The sequence below is a fragment of the Salvelinus sp. IW2-2015 genome, linkage group LG22, assembly GCF_002910315.2.
Source record: "Salvelinus sp. IW2-2015 linkage group LG22, ASM291031v2, whole genome shotgun sequence".
NCBI classification, from domain to species: domain Eukaryota; kingdom Metazoa; phylum Chordata; class Actinopteri; order Salmoniformes; family Salmonidae; genus Salvelinus; species Salvelinus sp. IW2-2015.
The window spans coordinates 3,627,013-3,651,795 of NC_036862.1; the positions used below are offsets into that span (position 1 = coordinate 3,627,013).

The following is a 24,783-nucleotide window of genomic DNA, read 5'->3' on the forward strand; positions in this document are numbered from 1 at the left end:
TCCGTGGTTTGCAGCAGCCCCCCCCCCCCCTCAAATTAGATTAGTGCTAAAGTTGTGTACATTTGATCAGATCGTTCTCATGTTTGGCGAACATGTCGAAAATCAGCGGGTGCTTTTTAACGAGCTGCAAAACAAGGCTGGTTGTTGCTGTAATGATGGCGAAGGCTCAGACCCGCGCTCTCACATTGTGTCTGTTACACGGTGTGAAAACAGACCTAGGGTCTAACCTACATCACGTTACACCCGATACTGCACTGCTGAGGAGCAGCAAGACGAGACGGGTGCACATTGCATGCCGAAATGCAGCCGGCCAAATTGCCGGGGCCGCACGCACAAATTAATACTCAAAACCTTTTGCGTGTTGTGAAATTAATGGCATGTTCGAAAACCGGACTGATGTACTCCTCATAGTTGGCCAGCTATAACGTTATGTCACTACCTCAGTGAGGTCTTTTGAAACCACACGGTGCTCTCCAAGGAGTTTCACTGTTGAGTCTCTCAGAGGGTTATAGTGAGCATAAACAACACAGTGGGATGGGAGGCTTGGTTTCCGTCCAGCTGTTCCTCCCCTGGTGTGAGAGGAGGAAGAATGCTCTCCTCCCTGTCCGTCCGTCTGTCTGTCTATATGTCTGGCTGGTCTTTCATGTGTGGAGACCCCCAGGGGAGCTGTACCTGAGAACAGCATAAGTCTGCCTGCTGCACGGACAGGCCTTGGATCAGCCTGGGTCGTGTTCATTAGGGCACGCAACGGAAAGTGTTTTGCAACGGTACACGAAAAGTAGCATCGCTTATTGGACAGGTGCAGGTTGTTACCTCCCTGTTTCAGTCTGGTTTCTTCTGTTTGGTGCCTAATGAACACATCCCTGGGCTGGGTTGGCTACAGAGAACCAACATGGTTACAGAACATGCTTACTGCCCTAATTATGACATTGTAGATTTTCCGTTTGGTGGGCTTTCTTTTTTGTAACCATAATAGAAACACTCCAATATAAGATATGTTTCTTTTTCTCCCTTTGTATCGTATTGTACCTCGCTCCTCCTTGCACCTATGTCATCCTCCCATCCATAAAATTCTGAAAATGCTTGGCCGTAATATTTTCGCCGGCATGTTAATTTTAAAGTCAAAGGGGCAGCTCCCTTTTCATCATGGCAGAGGCAGCCGGGAATATTCAGCGCGCTGCAGATGTTCATGAATAATGTCTACGACCAAACCCCTGGCACGGGGGAAAGGGGGGAGGATAAGGGGGCCAAGGGGGGTGAGGCGAGAGGGGGAGCAGGAGGGGCCAGATGAATTACACGTAGGGGGGATCTGACAGGCGACTCCGAAGCTTTGTGATCATTCCAAAGTTCCAATAATCTCTCTCACCTTCTCCATCTCCCCTGTAATGAAAGAGAATAGGTGATTGCACCCGTGGGCTATGTTCCCCGGTTAATGACTCCTCCAAAGGCAGAGACCGGCCAAGGAAAAAATGAACTTGAATGAGCGGCGAATTGGCTCTGACAGTGTGATAGACCGTGACACAGATCCTGTAGCAAACAGACGTGGGCCTAATTGATTATCAATATTTTAAGCAAAAGTGATGAAAATAGCATTAAGAGTGAGAAAGGGGAGAGAGAAGGGGGTCTTGCTCGTGTGCCTTAGAGGGGGCCTCGTTTGGCACATTTCTACCCCTCTCTCTCTCTCTGCCGTTCCTCTCTCTGCCTGTCTCTCTCTCTCATTCACTCTCTTTCTCTTTTTTCCCCCTCTGCTCTGCTCTCTCATTCTTTCTCTCTTATTGTTTCGCTCTTAAAACATACGTAATAGCGGTACCTGAAACCGCGGGCAGAACACATCTCTCTCGTTAGAAAGATCTTCTAACGATGTGTTTTAGATTTCTGTCTCTCTGCTCTCTTCTCTGTGTTAGCCTGTAGTGTTCAGTGGAGCGTGGTGTCCTTGCCGTTTGTAGTCCAGGGGCCACGTCCATCCTCGTCTCTCTCCTTCTCCAGAGGGCTTGAGAAACACCACACACACACACACACACACACACACACCACACCACACACACACACAACACACACCACACACACACACACACACACACACACACACACACACACACACACACACACACACCACACACACACACACACACACACAGGCCCAGAGGACCACCAGTTCAACCATCCTTTGTCCTCCATGTTTGTTATCTGATATCAACAGTCTTGCTGAGTCCTATTGAGACTACACAGGGTCCGGGTCTCCCTTTTTCTCCTTCTAAGTGGCCGCTCCTGATTCGCCTTGTGTCGGCCGGCCGATTACGCCCGGAGTTTGCGTTTCATGTGCGGGGGTCCGGCTCAAGCCGCGAGTCTCCGTCTTCTCGCCCACTCAGTCACAATGAGATCCTGCGCGTTCTTTAAGCGCGGATACCCAGCCTATTATTCTCCATTCATCACATCAGCACTCTCACCACACACCGACTCAGGAACACACACCTACTACACACGTCGTATACTCCCCACCTCCACACACACCGTGCAACATGCATGCACCACACACCTTTCCCACCCATGTGCACAATGATATCCATACACACCGCGCGTGTATTCTACCACAGGCGCACACACACACACACACACACACACACACACACACACACACACACCACACCACACACACACACACACACCCACACCAACAAACACACACACACACACACACACACACACACACACACCACACACACACACACACCACTCACACACACACACACACACACACACAAACACATATTCTTTGCGGAAATACAAAGGCACTTATTAACACCCATACTTAAATATAAACACAGCATGTTGGACATGCATTTGTGTGCCCCCCCTCTCCCGTCCTTCCCTCCTCCTAAATCCCAGCAGTGGACCCATTCAAAGAGGCAGACTCCTGCCACAGGAGGGGGGGGGGGGGGGAGGTGGAGGGGGGAGGAGAGGGAGGGAGGGGAGGGAGGGAGAGGGAGGAGGAGAGAGAGAGAGAGAGAGAGAGAGAGAGAGAGAGAGAGAGAGAGAGAGAGAGAGAGAGAGAGAGAGAGAGAGAGAGAAGAGCAGAGAGAGAAGAGAGAGAGAGAGAGAGAGAGAGAGAGATATGAGAGAGGAGGCAAGAGCAGGAGAGAGAGAGAGAGAGGGAGAGAGAGAGAGAGGAGAATGACCCAAGGGAGGAAGACAATGGCAGAGGAGAGTGATAAAAAAGACCTGGTGAGGAATGGAGGTGGAGAGGTGTCATCCAGTGCCCCAGTCCTCGTGAATATTTCACTCTGTGATATCTGCGTTCTGGCTTTTCTTCATAAAGCCCTTTCAGGACCTTGTGTTCAGCAAGGCACTTCTATGTGCCCTGTTTGGCCTAGTGGGAGTGAACTCTGGTCGGCTGTTCAGTAGTAAGTGTTTGTGTTTGACACCTCAGGGCTATTTACGGTCCACAAGGTCATCTCACCCTGACTCCAACCTGACCGTGAGAGGCCYGTGGCCCTCCATGCCTTTCCCATAAGTCCTTTCTCTGACTGAAGGTGTTTTATCCAAAAGGGCAGCAGTGAAACTGTGGAATTATGGGAAATCTTTGCTCTTTGGTTGTGGAGAGGAAGGTTGTGGGCCTGCTGTGCTTCTCTGACCTGAACCACACACACACACAATCTTCTCTCACACACTTTGAACACCCCTGTGACCATGTGAAGTGAACCCCCTATCCCTGCTGTGCAATGTTCTGGCCCCAGGATAGTAGACTCGAACCCCCGCCTCAGTAACCCATGCATGGGGGTCACGTGTGCCTAGGCTGCTGGGTGCTCCCTGGACCTAGGAGGGTCAGTGGAGGTCCATGGTGTAGCTGGKTGGGTGAAGGCCTGCTGTGGCCCAGGACGGGGCCTCTACCACCCCAGGATCCTCACCTCCTCTCTGGGCACAGAGCAGCTCCAACAGCCTCCAATCCAGGCTCACCACAGCCCATAGACAAAACAGCAGCATAGTCCAATCGGACAAAGCAGGCAGAGCCTAAGATGTCTCATGTGGATGTGGAAAGTGAAAACTAGTCGCTACCGTCTCTACCAAGCTGTCGACCTTAAACCTCATGATTCATTCTGATTATTAATGAGAAAATCATCTGTAGTCTCACATTCTGAGCCGAGACACAGTTTGTTTCTTCTCTCCCTCTGACGGAAATGCGTAAAAAGCGCTTGTGAAAAAGTTTTTTTGGGGGGGGGAAATGTGTTGTCTGATTCCGAAAGGGTTGAACACGTGCTTCTACGCACCCCTCATATCASCCAACCCCCCTCCCACTCTCAGCTTGATTGGCATCTGTTGAAAATCGAGATTGAAAAGAAAGGGAACAAACGGCTCTTCCTCATCACCGCAAATTGTTTTCAATTAATTGGATTTCTCATCMGCCYGAAGAACTCTGGTTTTATTACGAGCCTCCTCAGTGAGACGAGTGTAATTTCTCTGATTGTGCCTCTTCCCCTCCCGTAGTCTGACAGTCARGCTGCGTCCCAAATGCCACCTTATTCCCTACGTAGTCCACAACTTTTGAGCAGGGGCCCAAAGGCACCCTATTCTCTATGTATGGCGCGCGCTGCTGTTGTGCACTAGGGTGATCCATCATCAGGATGGGACAGAACCAGTGTGTATCCTCGTAATTGAAGCTTTTCTAAGAATATAGCAGGAAACACRGGGAATAAAGCAGCCTCTGAGAGAGAGAGACGATTGTCAATGAATAATTGATKGAATTGGTAAGATATCTCGTTCTAATTGTTTTGTTTGTTAATATTTCATGGGCCGTCATTACATTCTCTTGATAGTAGATCGGAGGCCACGGCTGGATGGCAGGCCGTGTGGTTGGTTCGGTGTCTGCCCTCCCTTTTCAGGGGTGTATTCACCGGGAACCAAACAGAACCAAATGGGACGTAACATGGAGGGACCTCCCTGAATTTGTCCCTATAAAAACTCCTTGTGTTTCTAGTGCAAAACGTGTTCTGTTGCAAAACGTTTTGCCACACTGTGTACTAATAATACATCCCCCCAGGTTTTTGTTCGTACTTTCTATTTACTGTCAAAAACATGAAGTAACTGTTTCAGTCAAAGGGACMTTGTGTGTTATTGTCCATTTTAACTTGTGTTTTTATCACGCTTCTCTGAAAGCTTTTCCACCCACCTATTGTTCAACTAAATGAAAGCACCGGCCTGATTCCCCTGTCAGAATATGCCTTACAAGGTGTACACGGACTGGTTTTAATAGGACTACATGCACTTAAGCTTCCCGCACGTACACACACACAACACACACACACACACACACACACACACACACACACACACACACACACCACACACACACACACACACACACACACACACACACACACACACACACACACACACACACACACACAGCGGCCTCTGGCATTCTCGTCTGTTAATATGGCCACACAGTATCCTGTGCCACCTAGTGGCAGATAGTGGCAGTGCCCTGGTGAGAAATGCTTCACCTCTTGCCCTCATTATTCCTAACTGTGACACGATCTGCATTCTAGTGCTAAAGGAAGCCTATAGAGGCCACGGGGGTTGCATTTCATTTAATGGCTGATCATTTTATCCCTTCATCCTTTTCACTTAAATCCATCTCTCTCGTCTCCTGGCCTGTGGACGAATGAATGAATGAATGAATGGATGGATGGATGGATGGATGGGTGTGTGTGTGTGTGTGTGTGTGTGTGTGTGTGTGTGTGTGTGTGTGTGTGTGTGTGTGTGTGTGTGTGTGTGTGTGTGTGTGTGTGTGTGTTGTGTGTGTGTGTGTGTGTGTGTTGTGTGGGTGTGTGTGTGTGTGTGTGTGTGTGTGTGTTTGTATACGTGCCTGTGTGTATACGTATGTGTGTCTGCACTGTGCAGGTTGCCTGGCTGCGGCGCACTGTAAAGTGCATTCCTGATTCAAAGGGACATTTTTCCAATCGCGCGGTGCTGCTGCTAATATTATGTTTGTCGTTGGGCATAAGGTTGATTTATCATGCGTCCTCTCCTCCTGACATTCAGATTCCCTTTGATTGGCGGGTGGATAACAGGAACCCCCCTCCTCTCCATTCACATATGCACCCACGAACACACATGCACAAATTCACATACAGTATGCACACACACACAGACAATCACACACACAGACATCGACACACACACTAGGGATGCGCGGATTGACTCATAACCCGCAGTTCCCGCGGTTATAACCACTGGGCGGGCGGGTTTGGGGTCATGAAATATTGTGTGGATGAAGGGCGGGTGAGTGGCGGGCGGGTTGAATTAAGCAATAACAATGCATTATAAAATCCATAAATGTAGAATTGTTGTGCAATTCAAATCTATAGGCTACAATGAGGTTTTTCTTTCATCATTTTTATCTGGTGTTAGTGCATAAGCCTAAGCTTTAGGGCCAAGTGTACGTACGTCAAATACACGCCAAATGCTTTTGAGCAGAAAAAGTTAACTTCGATCCATGAGGCAAAAAGGACAGTTTAATTCAAAAAGAGAAAAGCTGTGAAAGTAAAGAGAAGGAAGGGCCTGAACAGTAGCCTAATGATTGGGAAAGATGTTATGTGTGATGATTGTGAGACGCTATACAAATTCGACAGTCACAAAACGGGGACTTCAAATATGGCACGTCAAGGGAACTGTCCTGTTCAGATATTTTTTTTTATTTAACCTTTATTTAACTAGGCAAGTCAGTTAAGAACAAATTCTTATTTGYAATGACGGCCTACAGATGGGTTAAATGGAATAGTAACTAAAATCTGGACACCGACTGTAGACCTATAACTTCTCACAAAGTCTTACATAATATTAACTCCGACASAATTAAGAAGTTGTTGCAGTCAAATGAAACAACAAATGTACATTTTGACTCAAGAGGTGTGGAGAAATATGATTTATTTATTGCARCATCTTGAGAGAATGAATGTGCGGTTAGGGACCGTCTGTAAAGGTGCTATCTTTATCAGCGTCATAAAAGCTGATAGCATTTCAACCATATAAAATAAGCTATGCATCCAAGACAAACTGAAATCTCATCAGAAACATGTCGAGTCGTTTTCACAGCTTTCAATTCCCTTAAAACGGTCAAACTGATTTTGCACAGAAAATCTTTCAAATTTTTTGGTGGGGTTATTACATTTTCTCCCCGGTCCCTAAACACATTTGTTGCGAGTGAGAAGCAGAGATTAAAGAACAAACTTTACCGATGTCAACTAGATTGAAGATTTCATTCTATCGATTTATGACATATTTTCTGGTGAGCAAGGGTTTGTTTAGTCTTTTAGGGCAGGGGTGTCAAACTCATTCCATGGAGTGTCTGCTGGTTTTTGTTTTTGACCGAGACAACCAGGTGTGGGGAGTTCCTAACTAATTAGTAACCTTAATTCATCAATCAAGTAAAAGGGAGGAGCTAAAAAACCCAGACACACCGTGGAATGAATTTGATTAGTGTTCTAGGGTAGCAAGTAATGACAGAAAATAAACTGCATGTTTCTAATTAAAAACAAGTTGACTAAGAAATAGCCTACTAAAATGTTGGAAATTATAATCAGAAAAACAGGCCTATCTAAATAAGGCTTTAAAAAATATATTTTTTTCTCTCTACAGAGCATTTTCTATATTTTCAGGTTAGGGTCGGGTGTGCGGGCCTTTATTAGCCGAATGCGGATGGGTTATTAGTAATTGCGGGTGAACAAATAGCTGACCCACGCGTCACTAACACACACACACCCCTACCCACACATCCATATGTTGAGGAGTACACAGAAGCTGACTTGTTTTTCATTTCTATTTCACAGTCAGATAAGTTGCTTCTCTCTGCTTTTCTATCCTTTTGTATCCCACTGTTTCCCCATTTTGGTTTTGATACTATAATTCTGTGTTGTTCCGCAGGACTTATTGAGCTGTGTGAGTAGACCAGAAGTTCTGTTTGCATTTCCTAGGGGTTCTTCCAGTGTCGTCTGTAGTTTGCAAATGAGCTCTTCCTCCAAGCTACTCCCTCGCTCCATCCACTCCTCTATCTATTCCCTCCAACCACTCCATTGTTTGCGTTGATTTCCTCCAGTCCCTTCTCTCATTAACTTATCTGTGGGTTGCATCCCAAATGGCACCCTACTCCCTATGTAGTGCAAATGGCACCCTACTCCCTATGTAGTGCACTATTTTTTTTTTATTTTTTTTTACAAGAGCCCTGGTAATGGGTCCTGGTCAAAAGGTTATGGTTATGGGCCCTGGTCAAAAGTAGTGCACTACATAGGGAATAGGGTGCCATTTGGGACACATCCCGTGTCATGTAGCCTAGCTATAGGTGCTCGGGTAATGTATGTGATGTGAATGGGGTGTTAGAGGGGGTTTATAGAGCCCTGTTGGGGGTGGGGGGAAATCGTCACTGTGATCAAGAGGGAAATGGAGCGAGCTCAGCTCCTTGCGGGGGGAGACTTTTTCCTCATCTCTCCATTTCTCTTTTCCTCCCTCTCTCTCCCTTTCTACCTGCACTTCGGTTTACTGGAAAATAAGCCTTCTGTGGAGATGAGGAAAAGCGATGGATGGTGTCCCCATCTGATTAGTTAGTCAGTGTAGATCAGTCTAAAATCCCTTCCATCTCCCCCTCCTTACCACTACCTCCACCACCACCACTAATACTACCAGCAGTAGTAATAGTAGTAGGCTACCTAAAAGGCACCCTATTCTCTATTTAGTGCACTACTTTGGGGCCCTGGTCAAAAGTGGTGCACTACATAGGGAATAGGATGCCATTTAGGATGCAACCCTAGTAGTAATAAAACCCCTGCTTCCGGGTTGAAAGGGGGGCGGGCGCCTGATGGACCAGTGAACTTACAAACGAGAGGGAAATGTAGAGAAGACCTAGCGGGGTGTGAGGGAGGAAAGGGTTGGACTGGACTTCTCTAAGGGGTTGGGGGCTGGAGGGGATAGAGGTGTGTGTGTGTGTGTGAGGCACACAGGCAGGCAGGGGAGGCGTAGCCCACCCTCCCGTCCCCCTGTCTGTCTGCCTTCGGTGGGCGCGGCGCTCTAAAGCGGAGCCCCTTCTCTTCACACGGGGGTGTTTGATTTTGATATTCAGGCCTGAGTAATTAATCACAGAGGAGCAGGATGAGCTTTGTTTGGTTTGATTGAGAGGCCTGGGGCTGAAGGGGAGAGAGAAAGAAAGCGAGAGCGCTGGTGCTCAGGGAAGGAGGGATGTGATTGAGGAGGATAGGTAGAGGGGTGAGGATGCTGGGGTAAGAGGGCTAGAGTTGGGTGTTTTTGTAGACCGTTTGAGTAGGAGTGTGTGGGGGGGCTATGCCTCTGAGCCCTGCTCTAAGGAAGATTTTCTCTGCCAGCGAGTAACTGTCTCATTTACTCTTAATAACGGTAACCTCCAACCTCACACACACACACACACACAAAACGTATTTTCCTGTGTGTCTCTCTCTAATACATGCGTACACATACATCTTTCTCCCTCACACACACATTGTGTCTTTTTATGCCTGTGTCAAATAACACAGGTGTTTGAAGGTATTCAAGGTAACGGTGTCTTCCTCGCAGGTAAACCAGAATAAGAACAGACTGATTTGAATACATAGAATCCACTTCCTCTGCTTACTACACCGGTTAAAAAAAAATGTCATATCCAACGCTGTTTATTGTTCGCCATAATTAAATGCTTAAGAGAAATTGATGTGCCGAGGCACAACGTTTGAGTGGGCCGCCGCATCTTTCTCAGGCAATTCATCAGCGATGTTGACTCGGTTCCTTCTTCACTCAGGCGATTTCCCCCAATAATGAAGATGTTAGCAGAGATGAAAAAAGATAGTGCCGCGTATGGCAGGGCTATCAATATGGACTGTAAATTAATTACGATTCTGTTGCAGCACATCATTTGTTTCCAAAGCATTAGCGTCTCCGACGAGCCACTGGGTTTTATTGCTATCTTACTAGTTGATGAGTGAGCGGTGTAAAATTGAGTCTGCAATAGCATTACACTTAATGAGTTTAAACTTTTCCAAAATCCGAGAAAAGAGGACAGAGAGAAGGGGAGAGGAGAACACAAACTAATATGAAATGAATGTGGGTGTACCGTGTTTGTGAGTGAATACAGTATGTGGAAGTAGAGCGAACAGGTCTTTGTGTGACTGCGTATGGATGGACTAGGGGTTTGTTTAGGTGTGTGTGTGTGTGTGTGTGTGTGTGTGTGTGTTGTGTGTGTGTGTGTGGTGTGTGGTGTGTGTGTGTGTGTGTGTGTGTGTGTGTGTGTGTGTGTGTGTGTGTGTGTGTGTGTGTGTGTGTGTGTGTGTGTGTGTGTGTGTGTGTGTGTGTGTGTGTGTGTGTGTGTGTGTGCCGCGCTCGCGTGATGCAGGCGCACAAGTTTCTCCCTGTGACTCCTCGTCTGCCGTCGTTGTTTAGTAATTGCCGTAGACAAAACGGCAGTCACACTCGTACAACGGCTACTCAACTCAACAGCCACAGTCTGATGTGGCCGACGTTCTGCCTCTTTAGCACTATGACTTAGCTTGAAATGGCTGCTAACTTACCTAATCCTTCCAAGTGACCACCTCCCTTCCATCACCACCAGCCCCTGAGTGAGACAGACAGGAGGGTAAGTGAGAAAGTGAGACAGAGAAGTGAAGTGAAAAAAAGACTGAAAGAAGTGAGACAGTGAAGAGTGATTTATTTTCTGTTTCTGCTTGTTTGTCTGTCTCCCCCCTCCAGCCCTTTACTTGGTTCTCTTATCCTTCTGCTTTACACACTCTCTCCCTGTTTCTCTCTCTCTCTCCCCCGCCCTCCCTTCCTCCCTCCCTCTCTTCTCTCTCGCTCTCCCTCTTCCTCCATCTCTCCAGTATACTGCTCGGGGCGATAGCACAAAATCAAACTGTTTATCCATCTCTCATCTCCGCGCTGCCTCCAGGGGATCCGGCCCCCACAAACAATGAAAGTCGGTCCTCACAACGGAGCCAGATCCTATTTAATTACATCAATAAGGAGAGCTACTGGAAAAACATTAATACAACCTTAGTACATCCTTACCTCGCCACTGTTATATATCCAACACACTGGTAATGTACAGTCGTAAACAACAGCATACAGACGGCCAGATATACGCCATATAAATAGATATATGGGGAATATCTGTAGGGCGTATAGGGATCATTATTGGAGGTATATTTCTTTGTCTATTAGGGACTCCAGTTCATCGTTGCCTTCCTGGCAATTCCGTGACGGGGACTTTGATTAAATTAGGTCATAATAAAACAAAGTGTTGGGGACGGCAGAAGTCTTTCACTTCATTTACGCTTCATTCCGTCTCGGCTGGAAGGGCCGAGGAGAAGAGAGAAGGGGATGAGAATTGCGGGCTCTGTTGAAATACAATTGTGATTATATGTGTAATTGCAGCTCGAGGGGCCTCGGGGCCCAAAGAGCTATGTAGTGACGCCGGGTCTATGTTTCATTCAAATCATCATCGAGGAACGGAGAGAGAGCGACAGAGAGAGAGAATAATACCCCCMAAAAAAGCCACGGAGGCCCTGGCTGCTGTATCCGATCCCGTCCTCCTCCTCTCCTCTGGCTGGATTAGCCGCAGCTCGTTAGCGTACTAAAATGTAATAATGCAAACATCAGGTGGAATTGGGCCGGCTCCATTATCAGCCTACAAGATGGATGGTGTGCATGGAGCRCCACACAAGGGGGCCGGAGGGGCGTGGGGGCTGCAATTTAGATTCAATATACTAGCAAACCAAGAGGCCCCCCCAGATCTGATTTATCTCTTACGCTACGGCCAGTCGCTGTTTCTGAGCTGATTTCCTATTACTGCTCTGAGAGAACAATTCATTGGGATAACGCGCAGGGTAAAAGCAAGKCCTGGGTGGCCCCCGAGACAGTAAGAAACCAGATCGGGGCGATAGGTTAATAGGTTTAAGAGGAACGATAAGCAATTAAATCTAAGGCCCCGAGTTCAGTTATTAAATTCAAGAGTAAGATATTCAACTTAGAGAGAGGTGGGTTATTCAATGTAAGACTAAGCTAGCTAGGTCTCTATATTAAAAGTGAGAGAGGTTATCGTGTTTAGGGGTTTATCGGGTTAGGGAACAATGGAGAGAACACTCCTCCTTGATATAGATACACTGCTCAGCGACGTGTGCTGGTTATGTTGTTCGATAAAGAAATGTGCTATTTGCTCTGCTCATGAGGGTGTCTCTCTCCTTTCCAGCTATAACAGATGAGGTACTGAAGGCCAAGAAGAGGAAGGACGAGGAGGCCAAGAAGATGAAGGTGAGCCTGGTCCATGTCATCAATTTAGTAGTGGAGGTGGTACTATAGGTGGACTGTGTAGCATGATGTACTACAGTACCCATAATGCTTTGTGTAACATCAATACATACTGGTGGTCTGCAGCTGAGTGGTGGTGATGGATGGACTGGCAGGTAGACAGGCGGATGGACCGGCACACAGACAGACCAGCGAGCAATTGCCAAACTTCTTTAGACGTGACTTACAGTGCCTTCAGAAAGTGTTCACACACCTTTTTCCACATTTTGTTGTTACAAAGTGGGATTAAAATGTATTTAATTGTCACTTTTTGTGAATGAAAAATTATAAAATCTGTAATAAAAAAAGTAAAACCATGAAAAATTAAACACTAATATCTTGATTAGATAAGTATTCTACCCGTTGAGTCAGTACATGTTTAGAATCACCCTTGGCAGTGATTACACCTGTGAGTCCTTCTGGGTAAGTCTCTAAGAGCTTTCCACACCTGGATTGTGCAACATTTGCCCGTTTATTATTTTCTCATTTATTCTGATCTTTGCTAAACCATTTTCAGGTCTTGYCATATATTTTCATGCAGATGTAAGTTGAAACTGTAACTCAGCCACTTGGGAACATTCACTGTCTTCTTGGTAAGCAACTCCAATGTAGATTTGGCCTTGTGTTTTAGGTTATTGTCCTGCTGAAAGGGGAATTATTCTCCCAGTGTCTGGAGGAAAGCAGACTGAACCAGGTTTTCCTCTAGGATTTTACTTGTGCYTAACTCCATTCCGTTTATTTTGTATCCTGAAAAACTCCCCAGTCCTTAACGATTACAAGGCTACTCATAACATGATGCAGCTACCACTATGCTTGAAAATATGGAGCGTGGTACTATCGGCACTATCTATATGGAAACTATCGGCATGTCTCAATCCTGTGTGCTTTATCGAAGGTCATGGAAAAGATTATGTTCAAGCAGATTGCCAGTTATATTTCCTTGCATAACCTATTCTATGAGCTCCAATCTGGCTTCAGGAAATCCCATTCCACTGACACCTGCCTACTATATCTGACAGACCGCATAAGAAAGGAAGTAGACGGAGGGAAATTCTGTGGTATGGTTATGTTAGTTCTCCAAAAGGTGTTCGATACAGTGGATCGTGAGATTCTGTTAATCAAACTAAGAGCCATGGGCTTTAACAACTTAGCAGTAAAATGGGTCAGCTCTTACCTGCAAGGAAGAAAACAGATGGTGGATGTGGATGGGACCCTGTCTAAACCCAAAATCTTGAACTGCGGGGTACCCCAAGGGATTGTGCTGGGTCCACTTTTACTTATATTGTATATAAATTATCTGAATTCTGCCTGTACATGTGACCTTTTCCTATATGCAGATGATTCTGCACTGTTGGTTTCCCACAAAGACAACAATGTGGTTGAGAAAGCCCTCAGTGCTGAACATCTGAATGTCAGTAAATGGCTATATGACAAAAAGCTGGAACTTCACCTTGGAAAAACAGAGTCCATCTTGTTCGGGTCCAAAGTGAAACTGAGGAAATCCCCAGATTTTAAGGTGGTARTAGGTGACATAACATTATTTTGCTGCGACTACTAAGTATCTTGGATGTGTGCTAGATAACCATCTGACAGGGGACAGCATGGCGCAAAATGTTATCGCCAAAGTGAACCATAAAATTAGGTTCCTGGCTAGAACCTCCAAATATCTGGTTTAGAATGCAATGGGGACATTGCAATGGGGACATTCTCTTGTTCAGTGCCACTTCGACTATGCATGCTCTTCCTGGTACAATAGTGCCCTCAAGATATTAAAAAATCAATTGCAGACATCTCAGAACAAATTAGTCTGGATTATTCTTAAACTTCCAGCACTTACGCATCTTGACTATTCCCACTTTGAAAGGCTTAGATGGCTTAAAGTGGACGAGAGAGTCGCTCAGATAAAATTGTGTCTTGTACATAAGATTGTCCACAGTATGGTCCCCAGATACTTATGTAACTACTTTAACTTAGTAAGGGATAACCACAACTATTCAACTAGAAGGAGGGACTTAGATTAAACTTAGATTTAAAAGTGGTATGGGGAAACAAACATTTGTATACTCTGCTGCCATTCTTTGGAATAATCTTCCAAAGAATTTGAAACGTATAACCTCCATAGGTAGTTTCAAGTTCTCACTGAAAAAATTGCTAAATAGTAGCATGTCTCAAAAGTGAGAGGTAAGGTTAAAGTAGGTGGCGGAGAGGGAAATGCCCAGGATAGCATATGGTCTGCCTTTTTGGTGCCTGTTGTTTAATATAATGTGATTGTCTTGTGTTTATATTAGGGATTGATTGTTTATATATTAAGGGTATGTGAGACAAGGAAGATGTACCTGTCCATAGTTGTTAATTAGGAACATTATCGGTTGCTGTGAAACAAACAAAACTTGTGTCTGTCATTGTCTGTTGTCATTACAATTGCCGCCTAACCTTGTTGTAATTCCCCCTTTCCTTCTTCAAAAGGACCCCAATGGAAATAAGCTGTTAAGCTTTATTGTGTTATCGTTGATGATTTCATAAATTGAATGTGGAGGCGTCACTAGCTGGAGCGCCCTTATGTATGGATTTGAAAAATGGTCCAATAAATTCAATCAATCAATACCTTGAACGGTTTCCTGATCTTATTTAGGCTCGCCATACAAAGGACTGAAATACTTATTGACTCAAGACATTTCATGTTTTATTTATTTTGTATTATACTGTACATAAATGCACTGTAATTAAAGATTTAAAACTGCGACGTTTTCTCAGAGTTGTAGGAAAATCTCTCTGCCCCATAACATAATGTACAGAATTACAGGAAATTTGCTTGAAAAATGCAACATTTTCTCTCCGATGCGAAGAGGCAGACCTTTAAAATGTTCCTTCCCAGTGCCCGAGACTTGATTCGTCAGGCCATGCATTGCATGCTATTTTTGTCTCACTCAAGTCGTATTCTGATTATAAGAGGGCCCCTGATGAATTTGCTATCACAAGAGGTCCCCGGCCCAAAAAAGTTTGAAAACCGCTGACATAGTGAATATGGTGCCATTTGGAAAGCAGACAGCATTTCGACAGACATTTTCAAATAAAGTCAGGAGCCATTTGCTTATGGAGCTACAGAAAGTGCTAGCGGTATTAAAAGGCTTCAGATGGGATAATGAAATTCAGTCAGTGACGTCCTGGTATTGGCCTGAAATGAATGAGAAAATGTCAGGGTCGTCAGGGTGCAGGTGGGGATGGCTTTGTGTGTGTGCGTGTTTGTGCTTCCGTCCGTGTAAGTGTGTGTATGTATGTGCGGACTGGGCTAGCATTGAATTCATTACATTTCACACGTATCTACCTCTACCATGTCTTTGAGAAACAAGGCATTTCATAGCATTACACCACACACACATACTGAAAACTTCCAGATTGCTGAAGGTGTTCAGTGTCATTATTGTTGAGTTGTGGTTCACGACATGTTACCAGTGTCTTTACTTGGTTATGGTTATATACTGCACCACATCCCTTCTTGAGAGTAATTCAAGGGGTTCGGTAACAGTAAAGCACACACACACACACACACAGTGGGAAACTGTGCATGACCTTTAAAGTTTGGTGACCTTTTAGCCAAATGAAAGCCCGGCCATCAGAAATTAATTAGCCCTGCAAACCTACTCTGGTCTTTCCTCCGTTGGCAGCGAGGACATAAATTAAATCGCTCTTTGTTTCGCCCTCATTTTTTGGTCTGTCATTCTCTCATTCTATTTTTCATTTCTCTTGCTGCTTCGGCMCTCTCCTCCCTCTCTCCCCCTCCCCTTCTCGCTCTCTCTCTCCCCCTTCCCTCTCTCTTTCTCTCAGTGGAGACATTGGCAAAGTGTTGAGTAAGTGTGTGGCTCCAGGCTACGGTGCCGAGCTCCCAGTCAAGTAGGTTTCTTAAGCAGAGTTCACGCTGTAATCTCGCCTTTTTTGGAATCAATTGACTCCCCCCCCCCAGCTCAAAGCCACTTTATTCCTCTCTCAAACTGTTCCTGTTTTATTAAGTAACGCGCTGTGCCTGCATAAGGCTGCGAGGCTTGGTTTTTTATTCCTGGTCCTCTTTGGGAGAGTGGACCGAAATAGTTGGGTGCAAAATGTCTCATCAAAGCGCCAAAGCGCCCTCGTCGACCCAACAGCTGCTTTGGCTCTGACCTCGAAGACAGTGAGCTGGCGTTACACGGTCTACTGGCACCCAGCCCCGCTTCTCAATGGGCCACTAAACAGAGGAGGTGGGCCCGATGCTTATTAAACGCTAGGTCACCGGGGTCTCCCATGCACTCCCGCAGGGGCTCCTACAGATCAGCCCCGACAAGAAAGTTACCGCTTGAACCGCTAAGAAGAACAAAATGAAACCAAACGAGAGAGGGAGGACGAGGAGAACAGCCACCTACACTCCACTTCAMAAATAGATTTACAAGTCCGACGGTAGTGGTACTAATCGAAGCCGTTCTCGATTCATGTGGAAGCTGTGATATGCACACTATTATTATATTATTATATTATTACACACTGGCTGCCCCTGAGCAAAGTGGGTTTTATCAAGAGTGCATCCGGATCTATACTTGGCCCCATGGTCATAATTTAACAAAGTATTCTCAACTTGAAAGGGCTGTTACTTTTTCGTCTGTCGAAGGGAAAATACTAGAGTTGGAAAATGTAACTTGGGAAGAGAGAACCACTACCTATGTCTGCTGTATGTATTGCTGGCCTGACTGTTGTTTTAGCTGAGGAGTGTGATGCCACACACTAACACCAGGGTTCAGGCCAATGTGGTGTGAGGGCAAGACTGACTCTGTCTGTGGCCCCAGGTGTAGAAGGTTCCTCTATGCTCAGATGTAATGGCTGTGGTCCTCAACCCAGTGCTCACACACTCCAAAAAGTTGATGCATGTTTGAGAGAGTGAGGTGAGTGAGGTGAGTGAGGTGAGTGAGTGAGTGATGTGAGTGAGTGAGTGAGTGAGTGAGTGAGTGAGTGAGTGAGTGAGTGAGTGAGTGAGTGAGTGAGTGAGTGAGTGAGTGAGTGAGTGAGTGAGTGGTTCCACACCACTAGCCCTCCTGATATGAAAAGGTGCAAATGAATCAGGTGTAGCGTGCATTATGTGGCAGAGAGATCAAACCCGGGCTCATTAGGACTGTTAATTCCCCTTCTTTTCACGTGTATGGTTGTTCAGAGGAGCCGGTGGCAGAGGCTCTACCATCATGCAGTCAATATGGAAATGCATGTCAAATGCTTAATAACCTTAGCCATTTCCACACACAGCCATGCCACTTCAAAGCCAATACACCCAGAAGGCTGTCATCATCCTCGTTGGTGCATCTGAATCTTGTGTACGACTACATGATGTTGTAAAGGGTTGTAGTATTCCTGCGCCTATGCTGATGGTATTTAGGTATTTAAGTCATATGCACCTCTCTCTGTCCCCATCACCCCAAACCGCTGGCAGATTGGAAGATCATATATTTAATGAGACATGTAATAGCTTTTTAACCCATATCATTAGGAGGAATATATACTACGGGCTTGCTCTTTTGGCATTAAAACAAAATAACTGTTTCTTTAATTATGCTGTTTGTAGGATGGGTCACGGGTTGGGGTGTGTACCTGTCTGTGTGTGGCTGTGTTCTGGAATTAGATGGTGATTAAATATTCACCATCTCTCCCTGACCCTGCAGCCATTAACACCTCATCACCATTTAACTAGCTCTGTTGTCAATCACCAGCCCCATCCTAAAGAGGAAAATGTCTGGACTTCATCTCTGGCCTTGTTGAGTAGAACAGAAAAAAAGCGAAGTAGCAAGGGAGGGAGTGGGAGAGAAAATGGACAAACCAAGAGATGCCTTTTCTTTTCCCGTTCTCCTATAGAGGAGAACAAGTACCCATATGGAGAAACTGGCATACATTTCATATTCTAAGCATAGCTGTAATTAGAGTGCTGATTATGGGTTAGCCTTGTCTGTGTCTCTGGTAGTAGGCCTATCTATCTGCATTCACTTGCAATGTTTTAATTAATATTTTGTTGAAGTCAGCCAGTGTGATTATGCCCCATTTAATAATGTGTAATACCCCGATTTGTTCCCTAGTCTACCATTCACATGTGCTATCATGCCTTACAATAAATGATGGGCTCCGTATTCTAATTAAAATTAATAAATAGGCTGCGGATAACAAGCTCTCCCAATCTTTATGTGCCTCAATTTGTATCTTTGGTGGTAATAAAAAAAAAATGGAAGTGAGAGGGGGGATTGGACATTGGACGCTTTAATATAATCTGCCTGCAAATTAAATTATTTGACCTCGAAAGCCTAACAATACAAACTCCTACCTGACTGCTGTTAAATATTTAGCACGCACCCTGTCATGAATACAAATGACGCGCAAATTAGAATCTACAGGCGTCTGACCCCGGTATCACACCCCGGGAGCGCGGGACTCGTGCTGCTTTAAATGTTTTAATTACCGGGCGGGCAGGAGGATCCTGCCACAGCACTTGAAGGACAAGCAGAGATATTCAGCACCTGGTAAACATCGGTGTTCATGTGTCGATTATCACCCTGCATGAAGTCTTAATATGGGAGATACGCTGATGATGAGACACGGTGAATAACGTCAACGCATTGTCATTGCACTTGTCATTAGGCCTAATTCCATTTTGCTACTGTAGGCTATCCACTGTGGATTTATTTTCCTATATATCGAGGGTATCTCCTGGATGCTCTGAGRAAGCTGACTGTATTTCTATTGTGCGCTCTGACAGAATATCATTCACAGTGATTTTGATCTARGAAAATCTGGTTTGTATTGACCTGCTATCGATCCTGGGGTGGACTCATCACTTGTCGTTTAGTGGCAGTGCTCTGCGATGGATCAACTTATTTGTTGTGTTATTATGTTCACTGTCAATACAATAATGTCTTGAACATGTTGAGGAATATTGCACTGACAGTTAACCGGTTTTATGACTTATATTTGTTTCTTTGATTAAAAAGGTGAATAAATACTGCCTTATTTGGAGAGAGGCCAATAAATTACGCATTTATAGGCTACAGTAGATGTACATGTTTTAAATGCTGGCATTACAGAAACAAACTACTTTACAATGTCGTCGTCTATTAGCCTACTTACTCCAGCGATATTTTTTTCTCCTAAATTATGTTTGATTTGGAGTTGAATTGGTGTCCACCAGTCGAGTCAATGTCCTTCTTTCTTTTCTTCCCCCCTCTCCCCATTCAGGTTTGCTGTTAGGCTACCCCGCATTGAAATGATTAGTTATGCCTGGCTTGTAAGCAGTGAATCAGAGTTATGGACCCTGGGGAAATAAATTTGGCAGAAAATCAGTGTGAGAAGATTTAATTATCACGCGAGACCTTTTCCCTCTGCTGGCCCAGTGAACCCCAAAAACTCCCGCGCTGCTGCAGCCAAATGTGCGCGGGCGCCAGCCTTCACCCAATTTGTTCCCGCGCATGGCGATAAGCCAAGCAATTACAGCTTTATTGATTTTTCATCACCGCAAATTTAAAGTAGATTTTTTTTCTCCCCCCTCTTTGAAAAGTCATGGCGGGTGATTAAGTGAGGACCCCCCCTCTCCATCCCTCCCTCTGCGGTTCAGGGGAGAAGTGGAGCTGCGTGGCAAATTCTAATAACCCCGGGTCGACCCCTGTTGTTGTCGGATAATGGGATGCCACTGCTCGGCTCTCTCGCTATGGGACACCAGGGGACGCGACCAGACCAAACCAAATGTCAGTGCATGGAGGGGTATCTACCGAAATGTTTAACTTGCCCTGTGAATGAAAAAAATGAAGCAGCCCGCCAACACCTGTAGTAGCGTATTAGCCCACATTGTGCAGATGTTGCGCGCGTGCCTCTGCTTTGCACACCACAGGTCAAGTGGACAGATGATTGACAGAACCCTTTCACCCGTGTTGATCACTAATCGTTTTACGGGTTAACCTTATCCATTACCCCTTGTCTATGGAGTGATGTACTGTACCTTCAGAATGTCACCAAAACCACAGGAAAACATATTGATGTTGATACCGGGTTTGTCACTGTTTTAGAAATGTATTCCTCATTGTTGCTATTATTCAGACATTGAAAGTGAAATCATCTCAATTAAATTAACCTGATTCATATAATAAAATTTTATAACAATAAACAGATTGTTATTGATATTGATTGCCGCCCAGGAAAAGTATACAAGTCCATTATATTTCATAAGAATTTGAAATAATTGGCTAGGTCACCCTTGTAATTAAGGTCTTCATAAAATTAAAGGTAAAAAAATATATATATATTAACCCTAAGAATGCCCTTGATTGTGATCTGAATGAGGTTTYATCTGACTGTGTGTACCTTCAGAAAGTATTCATACCAATTGACATATTCCACATTTTGTTGTGTTCCAGACGGAATTCAAAATGGATTAAATAGATTTTTTTCCACCCATCTACACACAATACCCCATAATGACAAAGTGAAAACATGTTTTTAGAAATGTTAGCAAAATTTATTGAAAATGAAATACAGAAATATCTCATTTACATAAGTATTCACACCCCTGAGTAAATGCATGTTAGAATCACCTTTGGCAGCGATTACAGTGGTGAGTCTTTCTCGGTCAGTCTCTAAGAGCTTTGCACACCTGGAACGTACAATATTTGCACATTATTATTTTTTTAATTATTCAAGCTCTGTCAAGTTGATTGTTGATCATTGCTAGACAGCCRTTTTCAAGTCTTGCCATAGTTTTCCAAGCCGATTTATGTCAAAACTGTTAACTAGGCCACTCAGGAACATTCAACGTCGTCTTGGTAACCAACTCCAGTGTATATTTGGCCTTGTGTTTTAGGCACTTGTCCTGCTGAAAGKYGAATTTGTCTCCCAGTGTCTGTTGGAAAGCAGACTGAACCAGGTTTTCCTCTAGGATTTTGACTGCTTAGCTCTAATTTGTTTATTTTTATCCTAAAATACTCCCTAGTGCTTGCCGATTACAAGCATACCATAACATAAAAAAGAAAAAGGGAAAAAAATTGAAATGATACAGCCACGACCATGCTTGAAAATATGAAGAGTTGTACCCGGTGATGTGTTGTGTTGGAATTGCCCGAAACATAACGCTTTGTATTCWGGACAAAAAGTTCATATCTTTGCCACATTTTTTGCAGTTTTACTTTAGTGACTTGTTGCAAACCTTGTCATTTCGGTTAGTATTGTGGAGTAACTACAATGTTGTTGATCCATCCTCAGTTTTCTCCTATCACAGCCATTAAACTCTGCAACTGTTTTAAAGTCACCATGCCGTAATCCCTGATCGGTTTCCTTCCTCTCCGGCAACTGAGTTAGGAACGACAYCTGTATCTTTGTAGTGACTGGGTGTATTGATACACTATCCAAAGTATAATTAATAACTTCACCATGCTCAAAGGGATATTCAATATCTGCTTTTTTTAAATTTTGACCCATTTACCAATAGATACCCTTCTTTGAGAGGCATTGGAAAACCTCCCTGGTCTTTGTGGTTGAATCTGTGTTTGAAATTCACTGCTCGACTGAGGGACCTTACAGATAATTGTATGTGTGGGGTACAGAGATGTGATAGTCATTCAAAAATCCTGTTAAACACTATTATTGCACACAGAGTGAGTCCATGCAAGTTATGTGACTTGTTAAGCAAGTTTTTACACCTGGACTTATATAGGCTAGCGATAACAAAGGGGTTGAATATTTATTGACTCAAGACATTTCAGCTTTTAATTTTTAATTCATTTGTAAACATTTYTAAAAACATAATTCCACTTTGACATTATGCGGTATTGTGTGTAGGCGAGTGAAACACAATCTCAATTTACTCCATTTTAAATTGAGGCTGTAACACAACAAAATGTGGGAAAAGTAAAGGGGTGTGAATACTTTCTGAAGACACTGTAAGTGTGTGTTGTGTGAGTGCTGTTGTATGGACCTCTGGAGGACAGAGTGGTAGGGCTTGTCTATRTCTGGACAGGGTCACACTCACACTGAGCAGTATGCAGGCACAGGATGGCCAGGCTCTCTCACACACAYGCACACGCACTGCTCTGCTGGGGGAAATCGCCCTGGGTGGCAGCCAGCCATGTGGCCCTCGAAAGTTTTTATCGTCAGACAGAGTTCATAAACGAGCTTGGGGGAGGGGGGGGGCATGTTTTCCAATCCTGTATAAAAGTGTTTGTAAATGTGTGTGTATAATATGTGTAGATGCTATTGCTCCGGTCAGGTTTCAATGTGGGAAAGGGGTTTCCCGGGACAGGGTGAAAGTGTGTGTGTGTGTGTGTGTGTGTGTGTGTGTGGTTTGTGTGTGATAGTGTGTGTGTGTGTGTGTGTGGTGTGTGTGGTGTGTGTGTCGTGTGTGTGTGTGTGTGTGTTTTGTGTGTGGGGCGGGGGCTCATTTCGCACCTAAATCAATGATGTAACCGGTGGTCCCAGACAAGACTGAAGGGGCTGTGGGGGACAAGGTCTGGGGGTGGTAGAGCAGACCACTACGGCTGGGATAGGGTGATACTGGGGGGACATGTAGAGGGGAAGGTTCACAGCCAGCGCCTCGCAGGGCCAGGGCCACCCCCAGACTTGGCTATGGAGGGAAGGAGGGCGAGAGGGTGTGAATGAGTGACTGGGCTGATGTAATGTGTCCTGTCAGTTTTCTCCTCAGATTCGAAAGCAGAGAGAAGGGAACCACAGCTTTATGGTTGTCATTCCATCCAGGGGTTGTTTCATTTTAACTACGGAATATGTTGAATATATTGAAGAGTTAGAGTTCGATTTTCGTAGTTAAAAAAATCTGAAATGAAAATGGTGTAATCAAGAATCCAGGAAATTGAGGAAAACTGACTTTCAAACGACACACACATAGACAGACTAGTTAGTTGAGTRTCATCTATATTCACAATATACTTAGGTTAACAATACGCTTAGGTTGTTTAGGTAACGTTTGGTCTACTGGGACACATACCTGCTTCAAATGACAATTGTATTGTCCCTTATCAAGTGGTCATTTGAAAATGGCCCCTTTTTACAACTGAAATAGGCACTCATCGTTCCTAAASCCCAGTTACTTGAATGCGTATGAGATCACAGTGTTTTTCTGTGTTTCTGTCGTAAGTCCGTCTCCTTCAATAAGGTAAAGTGCAGGGTGATGCCGGTAAGGTCATGTATTAAGTGTCTTTACCAGGCCCCCACCCAGACCCTTCACCATGTCCATGWCACTTCGCTAGTTGAGACGGTCCAAAGGAGATCCTAAATCTGGCTACGTAGAACCAGCCAGAGCCTCCTTAGGTTTGGAGAGAGAGAGAGAGGCAGGAAAACGGGTGCAAAAAGAGAAAGGAGAAATCAATGATGTACCGAGGAGGGGGGGGGGGGTTTGGATGTCAACAAGGCTGTAGGTCACCAGTGTGTGTATATGTGTATACGTGTGCTTGTGTTGTTTGTAAATCTCCCTTCCGTTTTCCTGGATTCTTGATTACATCATTTTCATTTTAAAGAGCACGCTCCAATTAAGTAATTAGTTGCCCGGGTGTTTATTTAATTACGGACCTGCTCATAAAAGACATGCTGACCAGACCAGGACGAGAAAGTGGAGAGCACTGCACTTTTCCCCCCTCTCTCTCTCTCTAGCTCACTCACTCTCTCTAGCTCACGCTCACGCACACGCACTTTAGCACACTTATACTCGAATGCACACTTACACTCAAATGCACACACGCTAGCACATTTTTACATACACACACACACTTGCGTACACACACACACGTGCGCAAACACACTCACACACTAGCAGTGCACACATACCCACACAGTTCAAATCACTGTATCAATTAAATATACTGGTAAAATGTATCTTATTTCTCGTAAAGGATATTACCCCATGTTTCGATTAAAGCTGGACTGCGGTCGAAACATGCATTTGAATCACCCAGAATGCATATTTGAACATTACAATAGGCATAATATTTTAGTATTGCACGCCCACATAATGCACAGGCACTAAAACACACTCGTACACACAGAGAGGGTCTGGTCTTGAGGACGTCACGGTTCAGGCTGTGAAAGCTTCACATTTTAGTGGCACGCCGTGATACAGCACAGACACTGGCTGTCTGCTAACACCCACTCACCCTACACACACACACACAGACACGGAGGTCGCACACACAAACTCACGGACACACACCTGTCTTTAGTTAACCCACAGTGCTGTGTGTGCAGTTCTGCTCCCCTACCCTTCTATCCCACCTCCTTATCCCCCCCCCCCCCCATCTAACACCCACCCACCTTCAGTGCACTGGGCAGGGTAGGTGACAGATCCAAGCCCACAAAACCCCCACTGCCTTTCGGGTAAATAGAAGTCTTAGGCTCAAGTATTGGGGTTGCGTCTTAAATAGCAGCCTATTCCTTTTAGTGCATATCCATATCTCTCTCTGT

The 24,783-nt window shown here is 44.9% G+C and overlaps 1 non-coding gene across 1 annotated transcript in view; it reads left to right on the forward strand.

Annotated features, from left to right (window-relative positions):
- Positions 1 to 24,783, forward strand: part of LOC111949830 (uncharacterized) — an 83,077-nt gene that overhangs the window by 36,670 nt on the left and 21,624 nt on the right. Inside the window, exon 2 of the transcript XR_011473809.1 lies at positions 12,236 to 12,297. This is a non-coding gene — a transcript (uncharacterized protein). The remainder of the gene's footprint in view (positions 1 to 12,235; positions 12,298 to 24,783) is intronic.